The sequence below is a fragment of the Lactuca sativa genome, chromosome 4, assembly GCF_002870075.4.
Source record: "Lactuca sativa cultivar Salinas chromosome 4, Lsat_Salinas_v11, whole genome shotgun sequence".
Taxonomy (NCBI): Eukaryota; Viridiplantae; Streptophyta; class Magnoliopsida; order Asterales; family Asteraceae; genus Lactuca; species Lactuca sativa.
Window position 1 is genome coordinate 366,311,364 of NC_056626.2, and position 6,306 is coordinate 366,317,669.

The 6,306-nt window shown below is 35.4% G+C and overlaps 1 long non-coding RNA gene across 1 annotated transcript; it reads right to left on the reverse strand.

Moving 5' to 3' along the window:
• Positions 1-2,574: 2,574 nt before the first annotated feature.
• LOC128133943 (uncharacterized) lies at positions 2,575-3,770 on the reverse strand. The gene is made up of 3 exons (XR_008232263.1): positions 3,671-3,770; positions 2,895-3,192; positions 2,575-2,814 (listed from the first exon to the last, which is right to left on the reverse strand). It is a non-coding gene; the product is annotated as an uncharacterized LOC128133943 (long non-coding RNA).
• Between the last annotated feature and the right edge of the window lie 2,536 nt (positions 3,771-6,306).

Here is a 6,306-nt window from a genome sequence, read left to right on the forward strand (position 1 = left end):
TATATGACGAACCACAACGTGACCCTTATAGATCTCACTTATATGCTTATTGCTGCCGAATCAGCAATGGTTTGGCGCAATAGAAAAGCAAAGTTGATTGGTGAATCTGCCTTCAAGACCTCTATGGATATAGACAATGGCAATGAAAGACATGCAATGATCGAAAAGTTTGATCATAAGAGAAAGGCGATGTCTGAAGTAGTTCCATGTGTTATTCCAAAAGAGTCAATTTGCTTTTATTGCCAAGAGAAGGGGCATTGGAGACGAAGTTGCCCTAATTACCTAAGAGATCTAAGAGATGGGAGAGTCAAAGGTATGACTGCGCTTTAGGTAAAAAATCCACTATCTAACTCCATTAAGTTCCTATTCATTGATTCTTAATACATGATGTAATAAGATTACATTAGAGTGCTTTGTAGGGTCGGTGAAAAGAAAGGAAGCTTGATAAGAGAGCAAGATGAATCTAATCACAAGAGATGGATCTCGATCGCATGGACTTGAAGATTAGATTTTGAGCTTAGAAAGTTATGATAGAGTTGTTAGAAATTTTCTTTTGTACATAGTTTTCAATGGATTTTGCATTGTAAGGACAAATTTTTTCCGTTGCTTTTATAAATAAAAAAAAATTTTGTTTGATTTATTTGTTTATTTCCTTACAATGAAATCGTTATGAAAATTGATGTTCGAATATTTCTACAACGAATGGATATGATTCTTAGTTATGTTATTTATGGAAATGTCAAGAATTTACCAAATAGGGAGAGTTTCTCATCGCCCAAAGTTTCAATTGGACAGAAACTTGGAATCATGCAACGTGGATGCACTACTAGAAAAAAGGCCTTTTACGATGCTCATTGCGCGTCATAAAACGCTCAGACGACGCGCAAATGCATGTCAAGGAAGGCCCTGTCATAAAGATAGACGACACGCAATTACGACGCGCATTTATGACGAGCATTTACGACGCGCGTTTACGACATGCAATGCGTATCAAGGAAGGCCCCGTCAAAAAGGAAGACGACACGCATTCGCGTGTCGTAACCTTACGACGCGCGTGTTAATGACACGCAATGCGTATCAAGAAAGCCCCTGTCAAGGAAGGCCATGTCATAAATGAAGATGACACACATTTTTGCGTATCATAATTCTAAATGTTTTAAAAAAAATATTATATTATTGATTTACTAATTTTCAAATTAAATAATACATTAAAAATCTCATAATACAAAATAAAATACCATAAGTAACAAAGATAATTCATTTCACTAAGATGTCAAATACAAATAATTATTCCAATATTGAGTAATTGTAATAAAATAAATGAACTCAAGAGAAGTAGAATTTATATACAATCGCATTATCTAGCTTACTATGTGCTAACAACTCTCTGTGTGTTTGCTTTTGCTTGAGTTTTGTTTCCTCCAAAGCTTCTAGCCATGCCAAAGTATGAGTCTTGCTTTTGCTTGAGTCTTATTCATGTCCAAATCAAGTAAAACATTGCTAAATTATATTCATCAAGTCCTTGCTGTGAAGTCTTAGATAGATGCTTAACTGTAATATCCAATCCTTCTAGCAGGCCCTAGAGATCAACCTGCAAAAATAGTACACCAAATTAATCAGAAGCTGAGATGCTACCTATAGGACAATCCAAAAACACAATAAATCCATGGACTTACTGTGGATCAATAATTACATACACCAAAGTAATGAAAACAGATGTTTGTTGGCCACACAACACACATAACAAATGTAGCAGAAATGACACATACCTTCTTGGAACTGAATTGAAGTCACCACAGACGAACATTGGAATATCTGCACTTGCAATTATCTTTTCCAATCCTTTTAACAATGTGTGAACCTTCAATTTTCACATTTATATAGTTTTTAAGTTATTAAACAAGAAGAAAAAGTGTATATATACAAACAACAAGAGACACTTATCTTCTTTGTTGTCATTTCTCTTCGACAAAATCTACACTAAAAAAATGTGCGCATGTATGTTAATGTAAAAATTCCTATGAGGGCAAAATGGTCATAATAATTCGGAACAATCCGGAAGAGTATTTTTGTCCGAGTGGAAAGTGAATCTTGATTTTATACACATATATATATATATATATATATATATATATATATATATATATATATATATATATATATATATATACACACACACAACACAACACAATATCAATGTATGTCAGTGTGTGTGCTAATAACCGAGAAGCTAAAGAGCTTACTAACATGGAAGATAACATGAAAGTAGCAAAAATGAAACCATGTGGAATGTCTTCACCATTTGGGCTTAAAGCAGGTGTCCATAGAAACACAAAAGTGTACATTGAACCCTCGAATAAAGATTGTATTGCACCCAATAATGCTATCTTTTCATCTGTTTTTACACAAAAAAAAAAAAAAAACTATTAGGTCCAAATTTAGAAGGCAGAATGATATGTATGCATAATTACAAGATTGCCACTTTGGATTCTTCATGCTTCTCCTGTATATGTATGAGAGAGAGAGAGGGGGGAGAGAGAGACCTGATGCAATTGCAACAACAACACCCCTGAATTGGGTCATTAGATCTTTGCTTTCTGATGAGTCACCATAATTTTTAGTCCATGATGATATGATGATGGCCATTCCAATGGCAAGAAAGATTGAAGCTGCATCAAATGGAGCAACAGGTCCCATGGCCAATGAACCAACTAAAAGATTTCCAAATAAACCAGCTAAAATGGCAACCAGTCCATTCCCAAGAAATATTGCCTTAGAGAATGTAATTGATAGCCATTGTTGCTCAAAACCTCTCTATAGATGCATCAAAACAAGAGCATTAGAACCATACACAATATAAAGGGTGTATTTAGAAATGTAATATTATATCTCACCTTGTTGTGTTCAGCAACAAGCCATGATTCAAAGGCTGAAAAGAGGAGAGAGGTGGCAATCCCTCCCAATATACGCCACACCATTAGAATTCTGTACTGAGGTGAATGCTTGGTGATGCAACTCAGAATGTAGGTTATGCAGTAAGTAATTGAAGCTCTTTTTCCTTCTCCTTGTCCTTCACAACCCCATTTTTAACAAGTTCTTGCTCTTCTAAGGTTGTTTTCTTTGAATTTTGATCCTTAATTTTCACCTTTGATTCAGGTTCCTTTCGTGACAGATCTGGTAAACTTTTCCTCACTACATATTACATAACAAGATTTGTAAGCATCTATCTCACTAATAGTTGAGTAAGGAAAACTGAAATTTGCTTTGTACTTTATTTTTTACCCATAGCAGCAACCTAGTTACATACGTACGTCTCCTTACCAATAATAGCAATGTATTTGATTATTATTTTTTACTTATAATAACACTTATAAGTTATACCTACCATAATAGCAATGTACTTGATTTTTACCCAAAATGGCAATGTTGCATTTTCTACATATATATACAAGCATTTTAAGTTATCTACTACATAATACTACTATCTGTAAAGAAAATATAAGTTTGTTGCTACTAAAAACAAGCTATCAAGATTAAAATCCAACATTGCTATATTGTTATTATGGGTAAAAATACAGTACAATGCCTATATTGGTAGAAAGAATATAGTATGTTGTAATTTCTTGCAATATGCCCTTAAAAAGAAGGGAAAAAAGTACAGCAGAAGTACTTGGAGGTCTATTTTTGGCCTTTGCAACACGTCAATTTGCTTTTCCATCATCAGAACTGCTACTTCCACTTTCTGTTTCATTTGAACTCCCAGAGCTCCTAAAGTAAGTCCACTTTTACAAGTTACAAATACAATATTATATGAAAAGAGATTTAAGTTTTATATATATATATATATATATATATATATATATATATATATATATATATATCAAAAGCAACTATTTGGACCTTCTTTTTGATCTTTTGCCAGACAACCGTCTCTTTTCTTTCCGTTTGTTCTTACGCTGTTTGACTTCTTTCTTTGTTGATCTCTTCTTCCTCCTGTTACCACCAGCAGATGAACTTGAAGAATCGGAATCAGCTTCTGATTCGGACTCCGAATCGGAATCGGAATCACTCTCCGAAGAATAAGAGTCGGAATCTGAATCAGATGGTGAGGACTTCCTTCGTTTCCTCAATTTCTCCCTGACAGTTGATCCACGACGTTTTTTTACTCGCCTATCAGAACTGTCATCAGAAGAAGTATCTTACTTCACAGTTTTTTTCTTTTTACCTATAAAGAAAATGTAACAATAAATTATATAATCAAATAAATGTTATTCATGGTTAATAAATAACAACAACAATACCTTTTACGGGTTCCACCACATTATTCTTCTTATCTTCAATAACTTCGCCAAAATCCACAATTTTTACCACACCAGAAGGTTTTCCATCATTTGTTCCAGATCTTATCACAGTAACACTACATATAAGTAACATTCCCATTAAGACATTTCCTGTAAGGAAGAGACTGGATAACACGAAAAAGAGAGAAACGATTATGAGAAACAGATATACATACCTTCTGCCTCCTGATTCTATCATTTTCTTCTTCCAATCATGAGATTTTGTTCTCCAACTCATATGTGTAAGCCTGTTAAACAATACAACATTTTCTCATCACATATTTATAAAAGGTAAAATGAGAAAGAATGCATGAGTTTAGTATCATACCTATTTTCTTGCTCGAGAGCGTGCATCAGATTCCCTATAAACGGTCTTACAGTTCAATGAAAGTTAGAAAATCTCAGGGTGCCTTGTAAAGATTCGTCTAAAACCCTAACAATGCTTTTCTCCATTTAACTCACTTTATCAAGATTTTAAGAAAAGGCAAGCAGAAATACGACTAAAATTACAACATTAGCTATCTATGGAGGGTGAAGGATTAACAAGAAATTACTCGACTAAATCTTCAAAAGCTTCCAAGTTTTGTATGAAATTCATGATTGAAACTTGGAGATCCCGAATTTTGATAGCTCTGTTCCAGAGGATTAAGAGAGATACAAGACAGAGAAAGCCCTAAAAGAAATTGTAGAAGATTTCAATTCAATATTGATATGGCGATGTTGGGATGAGAGAGGAGAAAAGAGAGCACAATCGAGATTTATATAGGTAAATGGAAATAATCTCACCTGAACATCGGGAATCACTCTAACTTCAGCATTCGCAGTGTGGCTGCAGATGTAATGGTGGCAAAGGGGGATTTATGGAGAACAGATGAGAAATCTGTTGGAGAATTGGATGGAACTAAATTCGAAGCCGTAATCGCCAAAATCAATGAGTCGTTCAGTAGATGGTGATGAAGAAGAAGACCAATCGGAAGGACCGATGAAAGAAACAACAACTAGGTAGAAGGATGACCAGAAAAAGGCGTGCGAGCATCTTCATGTTTCTTCTCTTTTTGTCTCTGTCTCAGAGGGAGACTAGGGCTTGAAATTTCTTGATCTTAGAGTGACACTAGAGCAGAGATCTGATGAGATGATTAACAAGTAAGGTCAGGAGAAAGAAAATGTGTGATGCGAGGGGAAACCGGGTAGAGCAAAGAATAAATCCGGCGATGACAAGCATGTTGTTGCTTTTATGGATGCCAACAACCAGAAAGAAAAGGTGGTGGCGGTCGGAGTACGAGTGAAAGAAGTAGCGGTAGTCGTCGCCGATTACGGAGTCGATCCAACTGTCGATTTCATCAGATGCACTCTGAACTCTTAGAGATGATGGGGTTCGATGGTGGTGGTCGCGGTTAGAAGGAAGTGAAAGTCGATCGGAGAAGAAGGGGTTTGCAGAGAGAAAGAAGGGAGAGAATGAAGTTGATTTGGCGGGTGTAGAGAGTAGAGAGGAAGAGGAAGCGGGTGTTCAAAATTTTGGGGGATTTAGTTCCCCCCCTGAGTCCCAGAAACGCGTGTTTATTAAAATTATAAAGCGACATTTGTAGAGGACGCCCTTTTTATTATAGGTGCCCTCCGTGTTTTTAATATTTTTACATGAGACACTAATTTAAGGGCACTCAGTAATGCGCGACCTAAATCCTTAAAATTTTTGAAGAGATGACACTTTTTTAATGTCGCTCTCTAATGCGTAACATAAATCAAAGAGCGTCGTGTTTTGCGCGTCGTAAAAGGTCTTTTTTCTAGTAGTGATGCACGATGAATGAGAAATTTCGTATTTGGAAATTAGACTGATTCGTTGACAAAGTGTCAAGTGAAGGACTAAGAGATCGAGCACACAAAGTTGCATGTTGATCAAGTCCACCATAAGAGTAACAAAGATATTCGTCATGATTTACTAAAGGTTTAGTAAATATGATTATACTTA